At 42.1% G+C, this 26,987-nt stretch overlaps 1 non-coding gene and 1 gene segment (V, D, J or C); one reads left to right on the top strand and one right to left on the bottom strand.

The window, feature by feature from the left end:
• Window positions 1-26,987, top strand: part of LOC136392851 (immunoglobulin lambda variable 5-45-like) — a 758,839-nt gene that overhangs the window by 150,704 nt on the left and 581,148 nt on the right.
• Window positions 21,570-21,645, bottom strand: TRNAS-AGA (transfer RNA serine (anticodon AGA)). Its single transcript has one exon. It is a non-coding gene; the product is annotated as a tRNA-Ser (tRNA).

Here is a 26,987-nt window from a genome sequence, read left to right as displayed (position 1 = left end):
TATATATATATATCAGTTGCCCTGTTATTGTCAGTAGTGACAAAATAAAAAGTTATACACACATGCTCACACAAACACACAGGCACAACTCACTATATTCAAGTTCAGATTCATGGCAGCAACATTTAATTACCAAGAGAAAGTTTTGATATTACACAGTTATGATTCTATGGGTAATAATAAACATACTAGCAAAATACATAAGGTGAAACCTAGAGAAAATGCCACAAATACCGAAAAAGTGAAATCTCTCTCTCACTGGCTTATAGAAAAAACTAAACTAAAATAAAAACAATCCAAAAAATAATATTAACTTCAAAATACAATAATAATTACAATAATATATGGAAGTGTAAGATAGTTTATACTCTTGGGAACACAACTTCTGTCCCTACATCTTAATCAGATTTACTGAAACTGAGGTTCCCATGTGTTGGAGACCGAAAAAGAAGCAGAAAAGAAATCAGATCACAGAAGCAGAACTGCACTGGCCCCTCTGCCCTCAGAGCAGGTGTCCTCCAGAGACTCCCCTGACTCCACAGTGTTTCCTGCAGGGGAGGGGGAGGCAGGGAGTGTGGCCATCGGGTTGAGGGGAGTGGAATTGCACTGACACAGGGCAGGAGTCTGCAGGAAGCTATGCTAGAGAGATGTGTCATTTCTCTCCAAATCAAGGTGTTTCACATGATTTATCTTTATTTCTCCCTCCCCCCAAAAAATTCTTTATAAAGAGCTGCAAGGTAATGTTTCAAATTATAAAGTAACAACATATCAAGAAATTTTGGACAGGAGAATAAGTGTGGAATGGAAATATTAAAACACTTTGAGGCCTGACCTGTGGTGGCTCAGTGGACAAAGTGTCCACCTGGAACGCGGAAGTTGCTGGTTCAAAATCCTGGGCTTGACCAGGGAAGGCACACACGGGAGTTGATGCTTCCTGCTACTCCCACTTTGTGTCTCCTTTCTCTCTCTCTCTCTCTCTCTCTCTCTCTCTCTCTCTCTCTCTCTCTCCTCTCTCAAATGAATAAAAAGATCTTAAAAAAAAACATACTTTGAATCACTAAAGAGATAAACAATTCCCTCATTGCAAACGAACATGACAGAATGGAAATTCTGAAAACTTTTTGCCAAGGAGGATGAGTTATGAGCCAGATTTTACCTATTGCATAAACACACAGGGTTCAGGTTCCAAGGGGTTGTGTGCAAATCATAAAGGAACCAGGTGTCCTAGTCAAGAGTTTTAAGAAGGAGCACTTTGACTGTCAAGTCCCATGCATCAGTGCAGTATTTCATTGATTGTGTCCCACTCATGTCTGATGAATACAGGTATGGGCTTCCCAGATATCACTTGAAAGGAGTACTTTTTGCCCTGCCTGTGCAGCTCAGTTGGTTAGTGATGTCTCGATTCATCAAGGTCCCATTCCCTGTCAAGGCTCATACAAGAATAAACCAATAAATTCATAAATAAATGGAACAACAAATCAGTGTTTCTTCTTGCTCTCTTCCTTCCTCTCTCTCTCTTTTCCTTCTTCTCTCAATAATATCAACAACAACAACAACAAAATAACACTGTCCTCCTAAATTTCCACTTTGAGAAACTAGAGAAAGGAGAGCATAGCAAATCTAAAGTAATCAGAAAAGAGAAACACTGCATATAGCATTGAATGAAAACAAAAACAGAAAACAAAAATAAACAGTAGAGAAAAATCAATGAAATCAAAACTCATTTTTCGAAAAGATGAATAAACTGTTGGCCAGGCTGAAAAGAAAAATAGAGGGAAGGCATAAATAATCAGTACCAGACATGAAAGAGGTGACATCATTACTGATCCCTCAGATCTTAAAAGGAAAATAAGAAAATACTATATACAATCTTGTGGCCATAAATTTGATAATGAAGATGAAATGCATTAATCATTAAGATCTAAGTTAAAAACAAAAAGAAACTTGACTGGGATTTTGATTGAGATCTCACTGAATGAACAGATTAAGCTGGTGATAATGGACATCTTATCAATACCGAGTCCTCAAATCCATTAACACTGAACCTCCCTCCCCTTGTTGAGCTCCTCCGTGTCTTTGATCAGTGTTTTGTATGCTGAAGCATGAGGTTCCTATACATATTTTTCTTAGATTTATGTCTAAGTAATTCATGTCGGTGATATTGAAAATGGCATTTATTTACTTCAAATGTTAATTGTTCCTTTATATAGGCTTTGTAGTGATCGACAAAATAACAGCTGGCTTTTACATATTTATTTTGCACACTGTAAATGCACTAAACACACCAGTTTTCAAAATCTTTTCCTCCAGATTCTTGGAATTTTGTTTGTTCATTTGTCTGGAGTCTGTATCCCCTTCCAATTCAGATACTTTTTATTTCTTTTTAGTGCTTCAGTGCATTAGCCAAATTGCCCGTACAATATTGAATAGAGAGATGAAGGAGGACAGCATTTACCTTACTCTCCATCTCAGGGGGGAACATGTATCTGTATTAACCAGGTAGTGTTCCCTAAAGGAAACTATCAGAAGTAATTCTTGCCCTATTCTATTTTTCATTACCTGAAGCTTGAAATTTAAAATATCTACCATCAGATTAAAATTAGTCAAAGGCAGAGGCACATGTGCAGGGTCCTGAAGAATTTCAACTGTGAGTTTCCCTTGTCTTCTCCCAGGGGAGTAACTCACAGACAATGCAAACTGCCCTGGCACCAACATGTCACACTCTGCATGGATTACTGCCACCCAGGAAAGTTCACCCAGCTTGGTGTCCAAGGTTAATGGGAGGAGGGCAGGTTGTATGTTTCTACGGTTCATGTAGACTTTGCTGGCCATTTACACGGTTGACTTTAGTCTCCACCACATTGCCGGTAAAACATATAACTCTCAGTCTTTGGTCATTTTGTTTTTGAAAATTCTCTAAAGTAAACTATTAGAACATAAATTATTTAAAAAAAAATATGACTTAAATCAGCCTGTGTTCAACACAAAGCTCAAAATAAATAATTTCAATAGTCAGTTGGTCATGAAATAGTTCTTTTAATCATTCAAAACACTCAAATAAGAAAGGAAGCCCAGGACCTGGTCAGGTAGCTCAGTTGGTTAGAGAGTCATCTTGATGTGTTGCAGTTTTGACTTGATCCTCTGTCAGGGCACAAACAAGACACAAGCATTGGTGGCATGAATAATTGTAACAACACAACAAAGTTTCTCTCTCTCTCTTTTTGTCTATCTTTCTTCTTCTCTTCATCTCTATCTCTCCCTCATTTTCCCTCACTCTAGAAATCAGTAAAAAATAACTAAGCCCGTGTAACACTAAAACTGACACAGGGGTGGGATTTCGACAACAGCTAGAAAATAAATATGAACAGAAATGATCAGGAAGAGACAGGCTATGAATATGGAATACCCTGGGAAATACAGTGGCGATGTCAAAGGATAAATCAATACAGTCGCCCCTTGCCATATTGTGGTTTACTTTTCATGGTTTTACTGTATCGCGGATCTTTAAATTGTATATATCTAATCTTGTATTGCGGATTGTTTGCTATATTGTGGGATTTTGTGGTGTATAGATATTTTGTGTATTTATTATTTTAATTATTTTTGTGGTAAAATAAGCTTTTTTTAGTCTAAAAATTTGAAAAAAAGAAAAAATATTATTTAAAACATATTAAAAGACTATTAAATCCAAATAAAATACTTAGTGTACAGTAGTTATTTGTTAAATAACTGATCGGAGTTCACACACCCTCCAGTACACAAGGGCCACTAGGTGGCGCTATGGATCTTCTCAGAACACTTGAAACTGAAAATAATGATATTTAACGGACACCGAACAGTTGCCCACTGGGTTGAATAATATCTTAGAGCAGCAGTCTCCTCCCACAAAGTAGATCCAACACAGCCAGCCCTGGCTCACCCCCTGACAGTGTAGCTGCTCTCAGGGCTGAGGACCTGGGTAGTGGAAGGGATTGCATCATGGGCTCAGATTTGCATAATGAAATCCTCAAACACACCCCTTCACAGCCAGCTCAGTAGAAGATAAAGAGAAATCAGAGAGTCCAGCCCCAGCTCAGGGACAGAGAGTCCTTCAGCTTTCTGCACCATGGCCTAGACCAGGGGTCTCAAACTCAACTCAGCATGTGGGCCGCAGAGCAAGATCACAGCCCTTCGGCAGGCTGCACTAGGCCTACAAAAGGCAACTGTTACGCAACACTTTTCAGTGTCACAAAACGATCAGAAACTGTAGTTCACATCACAACTGCTGTTAACTAAGCTAATATCTAGCTAGGATGCCAGAGAAATGAAAAATACAAGTAGGCCCCTAGGCTTACTTAATTTTATCCAAAATATTTTGAACTTCGTGGATTAGTCTGCAGGCCGCACAAAATTGTTCGGCGGGCCGCATGCGGCCCGCGGGCCGTGAGTTTGAGATCCCTGGCCTAGACCCTCTTCTTCCTTCTCCTCTCTCACTGTCCTGGTGAATACAGACATCACAAACCAGCCTTTGGAGGGATCCTCTGCTTGTGCTCCTTATTCCTGATGTGTGTCAGTTTTTGTTTCAAGGTGCAGTTCTCAGGCTGTGGTGACTCAGGAGCCCTCTATGACCATGTCCCCAGGAGGGACAGTCACCTTAACCTGTGGCTCCAGTACTGGAGCCGTCACCAATGGTCACTATCCATACTGGTTCCAGCAGAAGTCTGGCGAAGTCCCTAGGACACTGATTTATAATAAAAACATTAAACCATCCTGGACCCCCGCCCGGTTCTCAGGCTCCATCATCGGGGGCAAAGCTGCCCTGACGATCTCGGGGGCCCAGGCTGAGGACAAGGCTGAGTACCACTGCTGGCTACACTACAGTGGTGCTTGACACAGTGAGAGACAAAGATGAGGAACCAGGACATAAACTTCTCTGGTGCAGTGACATCAGAAAGATGCAAATGCAAAAATAAGAAATCCCTTATAGGAAGGATGGGTAGTAAATAATAATAATAAAAGCACAGGGAAAGGCTGGAGAATGAGTTTTTAGACCAGCAGGGGGCGCTGGTGGACTGTGCCTCAGAGCTTAGGGTTCTGGGCTGGGCAGACATGGAAAATACTCTACTGGCTCTTGCACACTTGGACAGGCAGTGTCCTCACTGAAGTGTGACTTTCTTGCACCTGGTCCCCAATAGCCACATGAGCACTAGGCCCAGACGCACACACTTGCCTCATGTCTAATCTTCCTTTCACGGAGTCACTGTTTATTCCTCATCTACAGCCAAAGATAGATGGACAACCACAGAAGAAACAATAAATTTGATTTTAAAAATGTGACTTCCAGTGCTTTTTCTCTCCATCTCTATGTCTCCCTCATCAATAGGAGACACCAGAGGAGGAACTGTCTCAATGCCAACAGTTAGGCCTCAGCAAGCAGAGCTCTGGGTTCTGTCATGGCCCGGGTTCCTCCCTTCACCTCCTCACTCCCTGCACAGGGAGTTTCTTTAGTGGACCGTGAAAGGACGTGGGTGGACATTAGCACTTCCTTTTATGCCTTTTGCTCCTGCTGTCTGGGCCCAGTTGCTGAGTCATCCCATGTGTTCTGCTACCTTTTAACCCCACTCCCTGGGTCCTGGGTCAGATGCTGTTGTCTAGGCCAGAGAGAGAGAGAGAGAGAGAGAGAGAGAGAGAATGTGGTAGAGTAATGTAGTCTAAACTATTGTTTTCATTCTAGCAAATTAAAGGAGCTTAACATACCAGGAACTATTAGAAAATTACCTCCCTCCTGAAATATCACTTATGAAAATAGTGAATAGTTGTACAAATGACTCAACATATGAGCAAGAACAATCTATATCATATCAAGAAGGACTAGGCCAAGATAGGATATGTGCACCCTCCCTGGATGATGGTGGCCCTGTTTTCTGTGGGGGAGTAAATGTGAGGAGGCGGGGTCAGCCCATAGCCACGTGCTCTCTCAGAGATGAAAGCACCTGCATAGGAAGCTCCTCTGAGTCAGGCTGTGTCCTGCAGGACCCACAGGGGGCGCTGCTCTGTCTGTTTCCTGCATCAGAGGGGAATTCCTTCTGACTATACCCAGACCGAATGCATTTCTCCCAAATCCTGACTATCAATAACTCCTAATTCCACCGGAATTAGTTGGCTTCTAATTTTCACGAAAATCTGCCCCACAGGAAATATTAATTGACCACAGGGCCTGGAGAATGCCTGTGACGGTATGAGGAGTGGCCGACCTCAGGGGTCCCTGCTGCACAAGGGTCTTCATGGTGGACTGTGTCCCAAGTGCATTAGCCCTTCATCTGCATCCTGTCGGCTGTTATTACTGCCTGTACTTCTCATTTTCTTCAGCATTTTATATTGATTTATGGAAACTGAGAGTTTGCATTTTCAGCTTTTTAATTATTTTTCTTGAGCGTTAATAGTCTTTCTCTCACGATTTGATATTAAATTTTCTCTATTTCTATACACTACCAGATATATGCTTGTATAAGAGAATAATTTACTATAATTTTTTTTCTATTTTATGTGTTGTGGCTCAAACACACATGAAGATGAAAACAATGAATCATGCAAGTTTTAACACATAAAGAATTTGCTAGTGATTCCAAAGGAAATAGCATAAGTCATAGTTTCATTCCACACTCTGATGAACGCCTGTCATGTGTGTTATCGCCCTCAAGTCACTGGAGATATTTTATTCCCTGATCATCACCTCATGTTCCAATCCCGTATTCTTCCTTCCCAGTCCTCTGCTCCACTGCAGAGTGTGAGAAAGGGAGTTTTGCCTGACCCCTGGTGACATACTAAATAGAGCTGTTATGGAACACTGATGCCACCATTTAAAAAAACCTAGGAAGTCACAGGCTTGAATGCAAGGACGCTGGCTTGAGGGAGGGATTGTGGACACAATCCCAAGGTTGCTGGCTTGAGGGAGGGATTGTGGACACAATCCCAAGGTCACTGGCTTGAGCCCAAGGTTGCAGTGAGCACTGGATCACTGGGTCAGCTTGAGCAAAGGTTTCAGGTCCAATCCTGGCTGAAGTCAATGAGTCATTGCTTCTCTCTGTCTCTCCATCTCTCTGTTACTCCCTTCCTGTCTTTCTCTCCCTTCCTCTCTCTCTGTCTTTCTGAAAAGAGAGTTTTAAATGTTCTATAATGTTCATACTAACTTGTGTACACACAGTGTTGTCCTCATTTCTGATAATGACATACATATTCCCATTATTTTATCAGATGTTAATAACTATCACATAATTTCATGGTGATACTGTGACAATTTCTGTTCAAAACTACATTTAATTTAAATCTACTCCACAGGATCGATGCTGTCTTAGAACAAAGAGGAACTGCCATCTCTCCTGACAGTGCCGCTGTGTGTCAGCACCCTCAGCCCTGGTCCCTGATCACTAACACGGGTGCAGGGTCCAGGACAGAGTCAGGGGAAACCCCATTCCTTCTGACCCCAGACACAAACACTGAATTCTCAGGGGGCTCACCCCTGGGTGAAGGAGGGATTTCTAAGATTCTCTGAAGAAGACAGGCATGGATCTCACTGAGGAAGGAGGAAATGTTCTCAGGGACGGGGTTCTATGTGAAATGAACTACATTACTGGGACCAGGAGGGAGAGAACACACACATCTCATTCTTCAGACTTCGATCCTCTACAAATTATATTTAGGACTGAGGTCGCCAAGGCCATCAGGGAGCTGACTTGGTGAAAGACCTCAACCCACCTCTTCAGTGTCTCAGTCACTGTGCAGTCACTGGTCTCTTTCAAGATCTCCCCTGGAGACATCAGGGTGACCCTGGGGCAGGAGGAGAGAGGAAGCTGATTTGCATGAAGCACCATCTCCTCCTCATGGGTCTGGGAGGCATGAAAAGCCCCAAGGACACCTCTCTGCAGTGCAGGAGGTGAGGAGGCCACATCCTCTGTGTCCCCACCATGGCCTGGACGATTCTTATTCTCCAGCTCCTGGCTTACAGCTCAGGTCAGGGGAAGGGACTCTGCATCCTTAGGGGACACATAGAAGCCGGGTCACAGATGACTTTTGTTTGTCATAACATCTGTTTTTTCCTGTTGGTTTTAGGTGTGGTGTCTCAGACTGTGGTGACCCAGGAGCCATCACTGTCAGTGTCTCCAGGAGGGACAGTCACACTCACCTGTGGCCGCAGCTCTGGGTCAGTCACTACTAGTAATTACCCCAGCTGGTACCAGCAGACTCCAGGGAAGCCTCCCCGCATGCTCATCTACAATACAAACAGCAGGCCTTCGGGGGTCCCTGATCGGTTCTCTGGATCCATCTCTGGGAACAAAGCCGCACTCACCATCACGGGGGCCCAGCCTGAGGACGAGGCCGACTATCACTGTAATCTGTACATGGGTAGTGGTGTTTACACAGTGATGTAAACCCACAGGGAAGTGCAACCAAAACCTCCTCATGTGCACAGAACGGCTCAGCTCAGTGACAGAAGAACGAGAAGAAGGTGGAAATGGCCAGCACAGCACGGGCTGACCCCACTGTCGTGTCCTGTGGCTCAGCACCACGTGCCTCCTCCAGTCCCTCTCTCCCACTTTCTGTAAACTCAAGATGTGGCGGGATGAACATTAGAAATATTTTAACCAACATGATTCTCAGAGATCCGTCTGCTGCCTGTAAGACTCTCCTTATTCAAAGAGCAGTAACAGACATGCTCTTGCTCACTGATCTGACCCTGCAGACACACAGATATTTCATTAGCATTGAAATGGCAGTGTTACCGGAACCTTGGGTTTTCAAACCTGGGTCCTCAGCATCCCAGGCTGATGCTCTCTCCACTGTGCCACTGCCTGGTTAGGCAGAACTACCTCTACTTCTATGAATATAAAACTACTAGAAAGCCCGGTAGTCATACAAAATGATCGCTGTTATAGATATTAGAAATTGTAATTAAAATGATTTGTGCAAAGGTGTTTGCTAATTCAAACTGAATTACCCAGGGCAGGCAGCGAGGACACCCGTTTGCTTAGTGCCCCATGGGGTTTCCCCCTTCTACTTGCTTAATTGCTTTAAGTAGAGTGCAATGAAGGAAACCACTGGTAGTACATTTCTTAAGAGCCACCGCTAACTCAATAAATAAAGGTGATTTAAATAATAAAATGTTAATTCACATGTCAAAGATCTCTTTGTACACAACATTTCTTGTGTAGATCTTTCCATCATTTTTAAGCTCGCCTTGCAGAGGACCATCAATTATTTTTAATTTTAGGTCCGTTCTTTCATGAACTCTTGAACAGGCAACATAAAGTTGACCGTGTCCAAATGCAGGCTCAGGTAAAAAAATGCCAACATGCTTAAGCGTTTGGCCCTGAGACTTATTGATGTCATAGCAAAGGCAAGTTTTACAGGAAATTGTCTACGTCTCATTTGAAACAACAACCCTGTTTGAGATGGAGCCAAATCAATTCTTGGAATGACATGTATTTCACCTTTAGAGGAACCAGTCAAAGACTTAGCTATTACGACATTATTTTTCAATTGGAGAACCTCTAGTTTTGTACCATTGCAAAGACCCCTTCTGATGCTAAGATTTCTTAACAGCATAATAATTGCTCCAATCTTTAACCTCAATTGTGAGGTGGCATGCCAGAAGGTGACAGACTATTTAAAAATTCCGTTGGAAAGTTGTTGGCACTCGCTTTATTATCAGCTACAACGGAATCAACACTTAAATATGTCGTGTCATTCCCTTCTATGATATTTAAGACATCATCATTTAGTTTGCCTACATCAGAATTTTTAGGACACAATATTGCCCTTTCACTAATTTCACTGATGTTTCTAGGCTGGGTTTTATTACCAAAAACCCAATCCACTAAACTATCTTTACATATCATTGACAAAGGAATCTCCACAATGTCTTCACTCAATCCATTATCATCAGAAAGAGTTCCATTTCCAAGTTTTAAAAGCCACTCACTATATTCGGGGTCATTTGACCTCATGTTCATTGTCAGTGGGAGTTTCTTAAATAAATCCCATGATTTTGCAAATTTTATGCTATTTTGTATTATTGCGGCTTGTGGAGCATGAGGCAATACTGATAGACATTGTCTAAAGTCACCTCCAAGAAGTAAAACTTTTCCTCCAAATGGATAATCATTTTTCATGATTTCTTTTAACAACCTGTCAGTTTCTTTTTGTCGAGAAAGCCGTTTTTGTGCAGCTTTAGCTCCTTTTCTCTCCTCTTCAGTGCTGTATTTTCTAGGAGGTATTCTTAAAAGAAATTACGTTAAGACTGTAGTTTTTATGTAAAACAGATGATTGCCAATGCAAACAAATGTTCACCTTCCCCCTGACACGCTCAATTTGCATTCAGCCGTGGCAACTTCACCCCATTGGCTAGTACAGTTACGTAAGCAACCAATAAGCTATCAGCGACAGACACTTAAGCCGCATATAATAAAGATTCCTGAGAATATCTGTTTAAAATCCAATTATGCTAAATTCAGGACACACTCTTTCCCAAAATTTCATTCAAATACCCAGGACCACACAGAAACAGACTTAAAATCTTAGGCTGTCACTGAAAACTCTGAGTTGATTTCAAACCACAAGTTGAGAGGAATGTCCACAAACATACGTTCTCTGAGGATCTATGTGATGGCTGATATAAATACTTATGCTGTTAGCAGGTATGTACTTAAAAGTGGCTTCCAGAAGTAATCTTACCACCCCTCAGCTGACACTCCTGGTGCCGGAACAGGGGGCTGGGCTGGAGGTGGTGTCACTACCTGAGCGTCCCCTAAGGCGGCCACACTGAGCTGTGAGGGGCAGAAAAATATGTAAAATTTCTGATTTATTTATCTTTTTCATATATATTTAAAAACTATATTGAACCTGACCTGTGGTGGCACAGTGGATAAAGTGTCAACCTGGAACGCTGAGGTCACCGGTTCAAAACCCTGGGCTTGCCTGGTCAAGGCGCATATGGGAGTTGATGCTTCCTGCTCCTCTACCCTTCTCTCATCACCCTCTCTCTCTCTGTCGCCTCTAAAACAAATAATTTTTTTAAAAATCTAAAAATAAAATCTAAAAACTATATTTAACAATTTTTATTTTGAAGTAACACAAAATAAATTTAGAAAAAACAAGCATTATGTTAAGAATATGGTTATGTTTTTGAGTGCATGAATATTTTCTGTAACATTCACTTCATTATTGGAATCTTGGATTGGTTCTAGAAATGAAAAATGGAAATATTGGGAAGTTTTATGAAATCTGAATAAAACCTGCAACTTACTTAATATTATTTTGCCAAAGTTACGTTTTCTGTTTTTAAATATGACCATGTACTGCAAGATTTTAATGTTAGAAAGATGTGGTGGAAGTTATGTAAAAGGTTTCTGTACTAACTTTTTAAGTTTTCTGTAAACAGAAAACTATTACAGAATGTTTGAAAACACATGCACTAAAATAAAAGTACACTCTATTCCCTCTTCTGATGATAGAAGTCCAAGGCCTCAGTATGTGCAATACAAGGGAGCAGTGCTCAGGTAAAACGTCTCACACTCTAGCCACGGTCGTGTGCTATATTTCATTTTCATCTTCTCTAAAAAAAAAAAAAAATGAAAAAATTAATCATATTTACCTGACATTTTGTGTCTATATATACATATAAATAACCTCTGCTGAATCAAATACACACAATCTTTTTGTTTAAATTATTTTTATTTATTCATTTTAGAGAAGAGAGACAGAGAGGAGAAAGAGAGAGAAAGAGAGAGAAGGGGGGGAGGAGCAGGAAGCATCAACTCCCATATGTTCCTTGGCCGGGCAACCCAAGGTTTTGAACCAGCAACCTCAGTGTTCCAGGTCGATGCTTTATCCACTGCACCACCAAAGGTCACGCCACACAATCTTTCATCAATCCAATTACTGGAATAAAACATTAAGATTCAATTCTATGAAGATGTCTAGTATTGGTCAATATGAATTTTCCTATTCTTCCCAGCATCTCTATTATAAGTAAAATGAATCCTGGATGTGCTGACAAGGCTGACTCCATCTTGAAGTTAACCTGCCATCTTGACTCAGGCTGTCATCTTCCCTAAATCCCGCCACACATACACACAAAAATCTGTGCTCTGCTCTTGGTGCTATCTGTCTCTTAGCCAGCTCTGGTACAAACACTGCAAAAGAACTGTCACCATGTTGAGACACTGTCTTATGTGGCCTGGTGGTGTTAGTGTCCTCCTCAGGAGGGGAACTTCCCTGCAACCCAGTCATTTACCTGGACAAGGGAGGCAGTTAGAGTTAACACAGTGCTGACTTCTAATGGAAGACAACACTGATCATTTTTCTCAGCCAAGGATGTCATGAGGAGTATGATAGACCTTGTAGAGTCTTTTTGTTCCTTACCCCAGAGACAAGGTCCAGAAAAGGGGACCAGATTTTCATCCTAGACTGTGGTATGTCTTCATAATGGTGTGCCAGGAATTTAACTCCCAAATGGTAAGATAATTTATCTTCTGAGAAAGATGACGTAGATGATATCATATACATATTATAATTTGTAAATTACAATTATAAATTAAATGGTCATCTTTTATAAACAATGAGAAAGTCATTAAAAGACAAGATCTGAATTGGGCTAGAAATATGGAGGGTAGATATTTAGGTTAGTGTATGATGTCTTCAGTGACTCACAGCCTGTGGGATTAAAGTTTCCTCCTTAAAAAGTTTGCACCATCAGATAGCCACTGTCCAGGCTAAGAAAATAACAGATCTGTGTGGGTTAGATTGATTAGGGATGTCAAGTAAAGAACTAGATCTGATCATAACCTATTATAAAGACTTTGGAGGATGCCCGGGTTTTCACCTGCCAGGGTGGAGAGACTCTGTGAAACACATGGACTAAACTATTGATAGAGATAGACTGGCCTTTGAGTGACCATCATTCAAGGCTGGTGGGAAGACAACATGTTGTCGGCTACTTTGGAAGACAGCATGGCCGACTTCTTCAAAAGCTAAGCGTACTCATAACATAGATGCAACAATCATATTATATTAGGTCTTTATCCAAATGAGTTGGAAAAATGTGTCCACTCAAGAACCTGCATATAAATATTACTAGCAGCTTTATTCATAATTGTTGTTTCTTCAAGCAAGGAAAATACTCTCTAATGTCCAAATGGAGAGACAAACTATGGTAAATCCCACAATGGGATAAGATTTGGTGATTAAAAATAAATGTGCTATCGCCCATTTGCTTCTCCACCTCCCCCTCCTTCCTCTCTGTCTCTCTCTTCCCCTCCTGCAGCCAAGGCTCCATTGGAGCAAAGATGGCCCGGGCGCTGGGGATGGCTCCTTGGCCTCTGCCCCAGGCGCTAGAGTGGCTCTGGTCGTGGCAGAGTGACCCCCAGGAGGGGCAGAGCATCACCCCCTGGTGGGCAGAGCCTCGCCCCTGGTGGGCGTGCCGGGTGGATCCCGGTCAGGCGCATGCAGGAGTCTGTCTGACTATCTCTCCTCGTTTCCAGCTTCAGAAAAATACAAAAATAAATAAATAAATAAAAAATAAATGTGCTATCAAGACACAAAAAACATGAGGCTTTTAAATACATGTTGCTAAATGACAGAATCCAATCTTAAAGAAGAAAAATACAATTGCTGTATAACTCCAACAATATGACATTCTGGAAAGGCAAATCATACAGACAACAAAAAGGTCAGTGGTTGCCGGGAGGTCTGGGGATGGAAGGAGCAATGCAGAGGGAAGAAATGAGGATTTTTTTATATAAATACATTTTTATTTTAGTGGGGTGACATCAATAAATCAGGGTACATATATTCAAAGAAAACATTTCCAGGTTATCTTGTCATTTAGTTCTGTTGCATACCCATCACCCAAAGAGAGATCGTCCTCCGTCACCCTCTATCCAGTTTTCTTTGTACCCCTCCCCCTCCTCCTCTCCCTCCTCCCCTCCCTCCACCCCCCGTAACCACCCCACTCCTGTCCATGTCTCTTAGTCTCATTTTTATGTCCCACCAATGTATGGAATCCTGCAGTTCTTGTTTTTTTTTTCTGATTCACTTATTTCACTCCGCATAATGTTATCAAGATTCCACCATTCTGCTGTAAGTGATCCGATGTCATCATTTCTTCTAGCTGAATAGTATACCATGCTTTATATGTGCCCCATCTTCTTTATCCAGTCTTCTATTTTTTTTTACAGTGATTAAAAGCCTTTAAGCAAACTCTTGGCCAATACAGCAAGAATCCATAAAGTGTCCTTAACATGTTCACCAAGTCCAAGTTGGCCCCATCACCATGCCAAATTCCTGAAAAATGCAACCCAACCACACTTCAGTCTGTTAGGAGCTGTCACAGGGAGCAGGAGTCCAGGAAAAGTCTACATCCAGCAAAAGTCCTCATGGCACTGGAATTGTTGTCACCTTTCTATACTTTGCAGCTCATGTCCAAGTCCCAGTGACTGCTGCTTCTAGCTGATAATGATTCAAGTAGAATGGAAAAGCCATTTGCAGCATGCTTGGATATGGAGCTTCTGTTCTCCTCTGCCTGGAGAGATGAGACCAGGTTGCTTTTCCCTGGAGCTCTGCAACTGTGGCATGGTAAAGAGAACATTGGGATACACTAAGCTGGGTGGCAAAGGTAGATTCATAATAGAAGTTGGCAAAAGGGGGAAAGAGAGCTCTAAATTAGGAGTAGGTCCCAGCCTGAAATATGAGTGGGGCGTTGAGGTAGGAGGGATAAAGGAAACACTATATATTAAGCAAAGCAGCAGAAAATAGGACTATCAACACCTACAACAGAGATCTTTGAGGGAAGAATAAAAAACCTGACTATTCAGGCAAAACATAGTTAAGTGGCCCTTGTGCAAATGAGATCAGTTTACCTGCTTCTTGGAAGAAATACCCTAGGCTCGTCCACAGTGTCGTAGATGGGGCTGACGGCCCTGGGCACCTTCAGCCTTCAGTGGCAAACCCCAGCATTCTGGGCAAGGTTAGGTCATAGATGGCTGGAGCAGGGCTGGAAGAGACTGAACCCTCCCTTAGAGGAGCGAGGGGGAAGCCTACCTTCCAGGGTCCCTGTTTCCTCACATCAGAGGCATGTAAGTCTGGCAGGCTTTAGCTCAATGACCTTCCTTTCCACTATTGAAGCAGGACCCAGATGGCATCCTATGAGACCCCTTTGGGGTGTTGGAGCCTTTAAGGGTGTATCCTAAAAGCTGGTAGTTCCCCTGATCTCTATTGGGCTTTTTCTGCCTCTAGGTATCTTAAAAGCCATTCTCAGAAGATCTCGCTGAGGGGTTTGAGGATCCCCATCCGCCTATATAAATCTTTTCCATATATCTGGAGCTATTTGGAAAAAGACAAAACAGTGTTATTAGCTGGATCTAATAAAGAAGGTAGTAGTTTGCAAGCGAAAAAGATTTGGTGTCTCCTGTTCATCAGCATTCAAAGGAAATGTAATTTTTTTTTTTTTTAAGTAAGAAGCATGATATGGTAGACCCATAGGAGTTCCAGGATATGACTACCCCCTTTTCAATTTTTTTTTAATTGACCTTAAAATGTTTGCTGAGTACACTTCAATAATACCTTAACTTTAAAGATTGTAAGCATGACAAAATACAGTAAATGCTTTTGCTTCATATGCAGGAGCATTTTCAGTTTAGCCAGTATAGGAAATCCAATAATAGAACAATGCATACAGACAATGAGCTATAACATGCTTAGCAGCCTCTCCTGTTCTGACAGAGGTTACTATAGATCTGGAATATGTATCCACTGTAATGTGGACATACAACTGTTTGCCAAATGAAGGTATATGAGTAACATCCATCTGCCAAAGTTGTCCTGGTAGGGGTCCTTGAGGGTTAACTCCAAATGAAGGGGCAGTATAGGCCCCCTTGGACAGGATTTCCCAATCTGCCGTGCTGCTTCCTGAGAAAGTTGAAACTGTTTACACCGGGCTGCAGCGTTCTGGTGATGAATAGTATGAGACTGACTTGCTCGGTCTGTCATGGTTGCTCCATATAATTTTCTTTTGGGTAGCTTGATCAACGAGGGCATTCCTAGGACCTGGCCGGTTGGCTCAGTGATAGAGCATTGGCCTGGTGTGCAGGATTCCCGGGTTCGATTACCAGCCAGAGCACACAGAAGAAGCGCCCATCTACTTCTCCACCCCTCCCCCTCTCCTTCCTCTCTATCTCTCTCTTCCCCTCCCGCAGCCAAGGCTCCAGCAGAGCAAAGCCACCCCAGGCACTAAGGATGGCCCCATGGCCTCTGCCTCAGGTGCTAGAATGGCTCTGGTTGCAACAGAGCAACACCCTAGATGGGCAGAGCATTCCCCCCTGGTAGGCATGCCTGGCAGATCCCGGTCAGGTGCATGCGGGAGTCTGTCTGACTGCCTCCCCATTTCCATCTTCAGAAAAATACAAAAAATAAATAAATAAAAGAAAAAATACAACAAAAAAAAAAGAAAAGAGAAAAAAAAAGGGAGGGGGCATTCCCTTGTGCTAATAGCTCCAGGGAGCATGGAGTGAGCTTGAGAATGTCCTATGAAACATGGAGCTCTATGTTGACATATAAGTCTTTGAAGAAGGAGGAACTGCTGAAATAGTTCATCAGCATTTGCCCCTAAGACAGCAGTCTTTATAGTGGAAACACCATAAGTAAATATTTGCTGTCTGTCTATAGATTAAGGGGGGAATATGGCAAATGCTGAAAAGCCATGATCTTTGTGCCCCTCCCCTCCCCTCCCTCAACCCCCTCCCTCTCCTACCCCCACCCTGTAACCCCAACACTGTTGTCCATGTCTCTGAGTCTCATCTTTATGTCCCACCTATGTATGGAATCATATAGCTCTTAGTTTTTTCTGATTTACTTCTTTCACTCAGTATAATGTTATCAAGGCCCATCCATGTTGTTGTAAAAGATCCTATGTCATCATTTCTTATGGTTGAGTAGTATTCCATAGTATATATGTACCAAAGCTTTTTAATCCACTCGTCCTCTGATGGACACCTGGGCTGTTTCCAGATCTTTGCTATTGTGAACAATGCTGCTATAAACATGGGGGTGCGTTTCTTCTTTTCAAACAGTGCTATGGTGTTGTTGGGGTATATTCCTAACAGTGGTATAGCTGGGTCAAAAGGCAGTTCGATTTTTAATTTCTTGAGGTATCTCCATACTGTTTTCCACAGTGGCTGCACTAGTCTGCATCCCCACCAGCAGTGCAGGAGGGTTCCCTTTTCTCCACATCCTCGCCAGCACTTATTCTGTGTTGTTTTATTGATGAGCGCCATTCTGACTGGTGTGAGGTGATATCTCATTGTGGTTTTAATTTGCATTTCTCTAATGATGAGTGATGTTGAACATTTTTTCATATGCCTGTTGGCCATCTGTGTGTCCTCTTTGGAGAAGTGTCTATTCATTTCTTTTGCCCATTTTTGGATTGGATTGTTTGTCTTCCTGGTATTAAGTTTTACAAGTTCTTTATAAATTTTGGTTATTAACCCCTTATCAGACGCAATGTCAAATATCTTCTCCCATTGTGTAGTTTGTCTTTTTATTTTATTCTTATTGTCTTTAGCTGTGCTGAAGCTTTTTAGTTTGATAAAGTCCCATTTGTTTAACCTGTCTTTTATTTCACTTGCCTGTGGAGACAAACCAGCAAATATATTGCTGCGAGAGATGTCAGAGAGCTTACTGCCTAAGTTTTCTTCTAAGATGCTTATGGTTTCACGGCTTACATTTAAATCTTTTATCCATTTTGAGTTTATTTTTGTGAGTGGTGTAAGTTGGTGGTCTAGTTTCATTTTTTTGCAGGTAGCTGTCCAATTTTCCCAACACCATTTGTTGAAGAGGCTGTCTTTACTTCATTGTATTTCCTTACCTCCTTTGTCAAATATCAGTTGTCCATAGACCTGTGGGTTTATTTCTGGGTTCTCTGTTCTGTTCCATTGATCTATGTGCCTGTTCTTATGCCAGTATCATGCTGTTTTGAGTACAATGGCCTTATAATATAACTTGATATCCGGAAGTGTGATACCTCTCACTTCATTCTTCCTTTTCAAGATTGCTGAGGCTATTCGTGTTCTCTTTTGGTTCCATATAAATTTTTAGAATATGTGTTCTATATCTTTGAAGTAAGTCATTGGTATTTTAATCGGAATTGCATTGAATTTATAAATTGCTTTGGGTAATATAGACATTTTAATGATGCTTATTCTTCCTAACCATGAGCACGGTATATGCCTCCACTTATTCGTATCTTCCCTGATTTCTTTTATCAGTGTTTTATAATTTTCCTAGTACAAATCTTTAATCTCCTTGGATAGATTTATTCCTAGGTACTTTATTTTTTTGTTTGCAATGGTAAAGGGGATTTATTCCTTGATTTCTCTTTCTAACAGTTCATTATTAGTGTATAAAAATGCCTCTGATTTCTGAGTATTGATTTTATATCCTGCCACCTTGCCGAATTCATTTATCAAGTCTAGTAGTTTTTTGACTGAGACTTTAGGGTTTTCTATATACAATATCATATCATCTGCAAATAATGATAGTTTTACTTCTTCTTTTCCAACTAGAATGCCTTTTATTTCTTTTTCTTGTCTGATTGCTGTGGCTAGGACTTCCAGGACTATGTTGAATAAGAGTGGTGAAAGGGGGCACCCCTGCCTTGTTCCTGATCTTAAGGGGATTGCTTTTAATTTTTGCCCATTGAGTATGATGTTGGCTTTGGGTTTGTCATAGATGGCCTTTATCATGTTGAGGTATTATCCCTGTATTCCCACTTTGCTGAGAGTTTTTATCATGAATGGGTGCTGGACTTTATCAAATGCTTTTTCTGCATCTATTGAAATTATCATGTGGTTTTTCTTCTTTTTTTGTTTATGTGATGACTCGCATTGATTGATTTGTGAATACTGTACCAGCTTTGCCTCCCAAGAATAAATCCCACTTGATCATGATGTATGATTTTTTTCATATATTTCTGGATTCGGTTTGCTAATATTTTGTTGAGGATTTTTGCATCTAAGTTCATCAGGAATATTGGAGTATAATTTTCTTTTTTTGTGTTGTCTTTGCCTGGTTTTGGAATCAGAATTATGCTCCCCTCATAAAAGGAGTTTGGAAGTCTTCCTTCCTCTTGAATTTTTTGAATAGCTTGAGAAGGATAGGAGTTAGTTCTTCTTTGAATATTTGATAGAATTCACTTGTGAAGCCATCAGGCCCAGGACTTTTCTTTTTAGGGAGTTTTTTGATAGCTGTTTCAATCTCATTTGTTGTAATTGGTCTGTTTAGGTTTTCTGATTCTTCCAGATTTATTTTTGGAAAATAATAAGATTAAAGGAATTTGTTTATTTCATCTAGGTTGTCTAGTTTTTTGGTATACAGTTCTTCATAGTATTTTCTTACAATATTTTGTATTTCTGTTGTGTCAGTTGTTATTTCTCCACTCTCGTTTCTAATTTTATTTATTTGAGTCCTCTCTTTTTTTTTCTTGGTGAGTCTCATTAAAGGTTCATCAATCTTGTTTATCTTTTCAAAGAACCAGCTCCTGGTTTCATTGATCCTCTGTATTGTTTCTTTAGCCTCTATGTCATTTATTTCTGCTCTGATCTTTATTATTTCCTTCCTTCTACTAGCTCTGGGCTTTACTTGATGTTCTTTTTCTAGTTCTTTTAGATGCAGGGTTAAGTTGTTTATTTGAGCTTTTTCTAGCTTCTTGAAGTATGCCTGTAATGCTATAAACTTCCCTCTCAGGACTGCTTTTGCTGTGTCCCATAAATTTTGAGTTGATGTATGCTCATTATCATTTGTTTCTAGAAATTTTTAAATTTCTTCTTTGATCTCAATGTTAACCCATTCATTATTTAATAACGTGCTATTTAGTTTCCAAGTGTTTGAATGTTTTTCAATTTTTGTATTGTGGTTGATTTCCAATTTAATGCCATTGTGATCAGAGAAAGTGCTCGATATGATTTCTATCTTCTTAAATTTGTTGAGACAGCTTTTGTGCCCTAACCTGTGGTCTATTCTACAGAATGTACCATGAGCACTTGAAAAGAACGTATATTCTGCTGTTTTAGGGTGAAAGGTTCTGAAAATATCTATTAAATCGAGTTGATCTAATATGTCCTTTAAGTCTGCTGTTTCTTTGTTAATTTTCTTTCTTGAGGATCTATCTAATGATGTTAATAGGGTATTGAAATCCCCTACTATTATAGTATTGCTGTTGATCTCGCCCTTTAAGTCCATCAAAGTCTGCTTTATATATTTAGGTGCTCCTATATCAGGTGCATAGATATTTATAATGGTTATAACTTCCGTATGGATTGTTCCCTTTATCATTATATAGTGACCTTCTTTATCTCTAACTATGGTCTTTGTTTTAAAGTCCATTTTGTCTGATATAAGTATTGCTACCCCAACTTTTTTTTCATTTCCATTTGCATGAAATATTTTTTTCCATCCTTTTATCTTCAGTCTGTGTGCTTCTTTTGATTTAAGGTGTGTCTCCTGAAGACATATGTATGGGTCCTGTTTTCTTATCCATGTAGCTACCCTATGTCTCTTCATCGGATCAGTTAATCCATTAACGTTTAAGGTTATTACTGATATGTAATTGTTTATTGCCATTTTTTTCTTTAAAACTGTATTCCTCTTTTGCTATATTCTTTTTTTCCTTTGATCTGTTTACTACAGGTCCCTTAGCATTTCTTGCAGCCTTGGTTTGGTGCAGTGAATTCCTTGAGGTTTTTTGTTTTTTTTGTCTGTAAAGCTTTTTATTTTTCCTTCAATTTTAAATGATAGCCTTGCTGGATAAAGTAGTCTTGGTTGTAGGTTCTTGTTCTGCATTATTTTGAATATTTCTTGCCATTCCCTTCTGGCCTCAAGTGTTTCTGTTGAGAAGTAAGAAGTCATCCTTATGGGAGCTCCTTTGTAGGTGATAGTCTTTTTTTCTATAGCAGCTTTTAATATTTTCTCTTTATCATTTAACTTTGGTATTTTAATTATGATGTGTCTTGGTGTTGGATTCTTTGGGTTTCTCCTTAATGGAGTTCTCTGTGCTTCCTGAGCATGTGAAATGTTTTCCTGCCTTAATTGGGGGAAGTTTTCCACTATAATATGTTTGAACAAAGTCTCTATCCCTTGTTCTTTCTCTTCTTCTTCAGGAACCCCTATCATGCGGATGTTATTTCTCTTCATGTTGTCACAGAGCTCTCTTAGAGTTTCTTTTTTTTTTTTTTTTTCGTTTTTCTGAAGCTGGAAACAGGGAGAGACAGTCAGACAGACTCCCGCATGCGCCCGACCGGGATCCACCCAACACGCCCACCAGGAGTGACGCTCTGCCCACCAGGGGGCGATGCTCTGCCCATCCTGGGCGTTGCCATGTTGCAACCAGAGCCACTCTAGTGCCTGAGGCAGAGGCCACAGAGCCATCCCCAGCGCCCGGGCCATCTTTGCTCCAATGGAGCCTTGGCTGTGGGAGGGGAAGAGAGAGACAGAGAGGAAAGCGCGGCGAAGGGGTGGAGAAGCAAATAGGCACTTCTCCTGTGTGCCCTGGCTGGGAATTGAACCCGGGTCCTCTGCACTCTAGGCCGATGCTCTACCGCTGAGCCAACCGGCCAGGGCAAGAGTTCCCTTAGACTTTTTGAGTCTCTTTTCTTTTTTCTGCTCTGCTTCTGTGCCTTTATTTATCATGTCCTGTAACTCACTGATTCGATTCTGTGCTTCATCCATCCTGCTTTTAATTCCTTCCATTGTATTCTTTATTTCAGATATTGTATTTGTCATTTCTGACTGACTCTTTCTTATTATTTTAATGTCCTTTTTTATGTTTGTTATCTTTTTATTTAGGTTTTTGTAATGGCCATCTATGGTTGTTCTAATATCTTTGAGCATCCTAACAATCATTATTTTAAACTTTGTATCTGGTAATTTGGTTATATCTGATTCACTTAGGTCATTTTCTGGGAATTTCTCTTGGTTTATTTGTGTTGTATTTCTCTGCCTCTGCATTTTCTCTTCATGGGAATGGGTGTGATCACGTGCTCGTGTGCACAAGCATTGGTGGCCTTGGCCTTTTCCCCGCCCCCGTGTGTGACGTTATGCTCGGTTCTGAGGGCACTGGCAAGCACCTTTGCTCAGCTGCGGGTCTCCACCTGTTTCCCGGCTTTCGCCTTGCCCTTGCAGGAGGAGCCCGCTTGAGAAACGGCTGCTAGCCTTGGCTCTACCGCCGGGCAGGACTGCATTCCCAAGCTCAGCTCAGTAGCGGAACTCCGCCTCTTCTGGGCTTTTGGCTCCACCCCCGCAGGAGGAGCCAGCTACCAAGTCAGACCGCAAGCCTGGGTTGCACGGGTGGGGCAAGGCTGTGCTCCTCTGTCCTTGCTCAGGGGCTGGTCTCCACCCTTTCCGGGGTTCCCGCCCTTCTCCTGCAGGCTGGATTACAGGCTGCCGGCAGCTGAGCTTGACCACTTTTGCACGCCCCCTTCTCCCCAGCCAGGCAAGATTGAGCTCACACCTGAGCCCAGTGGTAGCCAGCTGGCTTCTGCCTCTTCCAACAGAACTGCGCTTTTGTCTCCCGCTGCAGCCCGCCCTCCGGCTCGCCCTCAGCTGCGTGTGTGGAGGTGTTGCAGCTCGGACCCTAAGACTCACTACTCTAGACCCAAAAGCTCCCTCCTTCTACGTGACTCTGCTCTGAATGCTGTGGGGGAGCTTGTTTGGCTGCTCTCCTGCTTCCCTTTGCTGGTATTGCTGTTTCCAGGGGAAATATTCACTTCAGCTTTGGGGAGTGACTCGTCCCAGGGGTTAGGGTGGCTATCTCCCAAAATGTTTCTCCCTGTGCCTCCTAGATTACATTCTCTTCCTGTTACTCTGGTCCTCTCCTCTCTCTGTCCCCAGGAGCCTTGGGTGAGTGTTTGTGAGAGAGATGTTCTGCGCGGTCCCTTTAAGAAGGATCCTGGGTCTGAGAAATCAGACTCTTTCTCACAAACAGTATCCTGACTTGTTTCCAGCTAAATACTGTCCTTACGCCTCTTCTGGGCTCTGGGGCTGCAGGCTGGTGCTTTGTTCCTGGGGCTCAGGACCCTTTCCCCTCTGCTAAACTCACTTCCTGCCACGCGAGTCTCTCCCAGCTGCCGTTCACTCTAGGGAGCTGGGCAGCCCTCTCCGCGTTTCTGCATTTTCGCTTTTCCTACCAGTCTTGGTGTGGCTTCTTCAGTGTTCCTTGGTTGAAGAGTCTTCTTAGTTTAGTCCCAAGTTGGTTTTTCTAGATGATAGTTCATAAAATTAGTTTGTAATCCACTTTGGTTCTGGGAGGTAGATGTTGGTATGTGAAGCAGGTGAAACTTTTAATGGCCAACTCCAGAAATGAGGATTTTGAGGGTAGTAACACTATGCTCTTTGTTACAGGAATGGTGACATAGAGATTTATTTGGCAAAAGCCACAACTAAAAATATTGGAAAATTACACACACACAAAAAAAAAATCTCACTAATGTTTAATGTTTATAGATTATAGTTGCACAAATTCCTCCACATACGAGCAAGAAGAATCCTCATCAAATCAACAAAACTTCTCTTTCATCCCTCAGGGAGGATAGGGTCGAGGTAGGATATCTGCATGCTCCCTGGGTGATGGTGCCCTGGAATCTGGGGGAGAGCAGATATGAGGAGGCGTGGTCAGCTCGCAGCCATGTGTTTTCTCAGAGATAAAAGCACCGCACACAAGAAACCAGTCTGAGTCAGTCAGTGTCCCGCAGGACCCACAGGGCGCGCTCCTCTGTCTCTTTCCTGCATGTGAGGGGCTCTTGGGTCCCTGGATGTGTTTCCCAAATCCAGACTTTCAATACCTTCTAATTCCATGGGAATTAGTTGGCTTCTAATTCCACCCAGATCTGCCCGACAGAAAAAAGTTAGTTGAACTCCCAGTGCCTGGAGATGCCTGAGACAGTCTGCAAAGATGGTGGACCTCAGGGATCCTGCTGCTAATGTGACTGCCAGTGCGTTCATCATGGAATACGTCCTAAGTGCATTGGTCTTTTATCTGCATCATGGCAGCTGTAAGCTGTTATTATTACTTGTCTGTTAGTTGTCATTTACTTCGGTATTTTATCATGACTTATGGAAACTGGTAGTTTGCATTTTCAACAAACTAATTCCTTCTTTTCCTTCAGTGTTCATACTCTTCATCTTAAAAAATTTGATATTAAATTTTTTTCTATTTCTGTACACTATCAGCTATATGCCTGTGTAATAGGAACATAATTTACTACAAATTTATAGCATTTTATGAGTTGCGGCTATCAAACACGTGTGAAAAGAAAGAGAATGAACCATGCAAGTTATGACACAGAGAAGATGGGCCAGTGTTTTCAAAATAAATCCCATAACTCATAGTCTCATGCCGCACTCTGATGAGCACCCAGTGTTTGTTATCTCCCCAGTTACAGAAGGTGTTTTGTCGCCCTACCCGTCCCCTTACGTCCCAGATCCCTGATCTGCCCTTTCCACTCCTTTGCTCCACATCAGAGTGTAAAGAAAATGTTCTGTGACATTCACACCACGTGTTCACACACATTGTTCTCACCTTTGATAATGAGATATATGCTCCTGTTTTGTTATATCGGTTGTTAATATGTATCTCATAATTTTGGCGACACCATGAGTTTTCTGCTCAAAACCACCTTTAATGTGAAGCTGCTCTATATAGTGGATGGCGGAGGTGCCATCCTTCTTGACAGTGCCGCTCTGTGTCAGCACCCCAGGCCTGGGTCCCCGATCACTCCTACTGGGACAGGGTCAGGACAGATTCAACGGTAGACCCCTGTCCCTTCACCCCAGAGAAAAACTCTGTGAATTCCCTGAGAAGTCACTGCTGGTGGGAAGAGTGGCTGCTAAGATCCCTTAAAGAAGACAAGAGGGGATTTCACTGAGGAAAAAAAAGTGGTCCCAGTGATGGAGTTAGATTTGCTGGGACCAGGAGGCAGAGAACTCCCTCATCTCTTCCTTCAGCCCTCCAACCTTCTGGGGGGAAAAATAATTAGGCTTGAAGTCATCAAAGTCATGAGGGACCTTACTTGGTGAAAACCTTAAGCCCTCCCATCAGTGTCTCAGTCACCATGCAGTCAAAGGTCTATTTGAGGTTCCAATGTCTGTCTCTTTCAAGCTTTCCCAAAGGACACCAGGTTGATTCTGCGGCAGGAGGAGAGAGGAAACTGATTTGCATGAAGCATCTTCTCCTCCTCATGGGTCTGGGAGGCATGAAAAGACCCCAAGGACACCTCTCTGTAGTGCAGGAGGCGAGGAGGCCACATCCTCTGTGTCCCCATCATGGCCCCGACGATGCTTCTTCTCCAGCTCCTGGCTTACAGCTCAGGTCAGGGGAAGGGACTCTGCATCCTTGGGGGACATAAAAGCTGGTTTTCAAGGTGATCTTTGTTTCTCATAACACCTGATTCTCTCCTCTTGGTTTTAGGAGCATTTTCTAAAACTGTGGTTAACCAGGAGATATCATTGTCAGTGTTTCCAGGAGGGACAGTCACACTTACCTGTGGCCTCAACTCTGGGTCAATCTCTAGTGCTAACTACCCTTGCTGGTACCAGCATACTCCAGGAAAGTCTCCTTTCCGGCTCATTTATGACATGAACCGCCGGCCCTCGGGGGTCCCTGGTCGGTTCTCTGGATCCATCTCTGGAAACAAAGCCGCCCTCACCATCACGAGGACCCAGCCCAAGAACAAGGCCAACTATTACTGTAGGATGCATACTGGTGGTAACATTTGCACAGTGATGTAAACCCACAGGGAAGTGCAACCAAAACCTCCTCATGTGCACATAACGGCTCTAACTTAGATGCAGAAAAGTGACAGAGGGTCGAAATGGTCCACACACCATGGAAAGAGGCCCCATGGCCCTGTGCTCCTGCCCAGTGGCTCATCACCATGTGCTTTTTCCAGTCTCTCTTAGGGTGTTCCCATCTCTTTAATGAGACTTCTGCAATAATGGGCTTTCTATTTCTGTGTGTCTATAATTATGCAGAAAAGCTCAGCTCAACCAAACATGAGATTCAGAGACTCACCTGTAGAACTCCTCTACTTCATAGACCGTTAACCACATATCCTCATTCATTCATTTGACTGTAGAGAGAATTAATATCTCTTTTGTCATTGAAATGAAAGCATTACCACGAGTCCTATTAGAACTGCAGTTCCCACACTGGACCTACTGAGTCAGAAACCTGTGTTGTTGTCCCAGGATCTCTAGTTCAGCAAACTTTCCAAGAGTTTGTTAAACAGCAATGTTTGAGAAGCATCTTCTTCTATTTTTATGAAATCTTTCTTCAGACTTTCTGTTTAAATTTTAGTCAAGGTAAGATTCCATGACTCATTCACTCTCCAATTACCATTCAAAATCCCGGGGACACTCTGAAATACATTTACAATCCGAAGCCATTGCTGAAAACTGAGTCACTGTGTCTCTGTAAGAACATGCCCTTAGGCTGCCAGTACAGAGTGACGTAGGAAAGCAGGGAGGGAAATTTAGGTTGGACTCATTTTTCTTCTCTATCTAGATCATAATATTAAACAAAAGTTATGTTGAGCTTTACCCTAATGGCAGGGAGAGGACATTATGTGGAAGTCATGGATTTCTGTGACAATAGGTTGACTGTGGCACAATGCATGCTGGGAGACACAGCACTGAGAGAGGACATGTGTCCCGTGGACACTGATTAATCATCAGAATTTATACAGACTGAGCTTTGGCTCCCCAGGGCCATCTGCTTTCAGGTGAGCCCCAAGAGACCAGGGGTTATTTGGAAATCACACATTATCTGTTGCTACCACAATCTAGAGAAGATTTGCACCATACTTGAAAGTGGATTTGGACAGCTTCAACTTTATTTTTCATAATATATTACCTTTATCAACCCCCAAACCACAAGAGGATCTGCTCCTCCCACTGCATTTTTAGTG

The sequence above is a fragment of the Saccopteryx leptura genome, chromosome 2 (assembly GCF_036850995.1).
Source record: "Saccopteryx leptura isolate mSacLep1 chromosome 2, mSacLep1_pri_phased_curated, whole genome shotgun sequence".
Classification (NCBI taxonomy): domain Eukaryota; kingdom Metazoa; phylum Chordata; class Mammalia; order Chiroptera; family Emballonuridae; genus Saccopteryx; species Saccopteryx leptura.
Note: the sequence above shows the minus strand (reverse complement) of the source record. Positions and strands in the feature narration are given on the sequence as shown.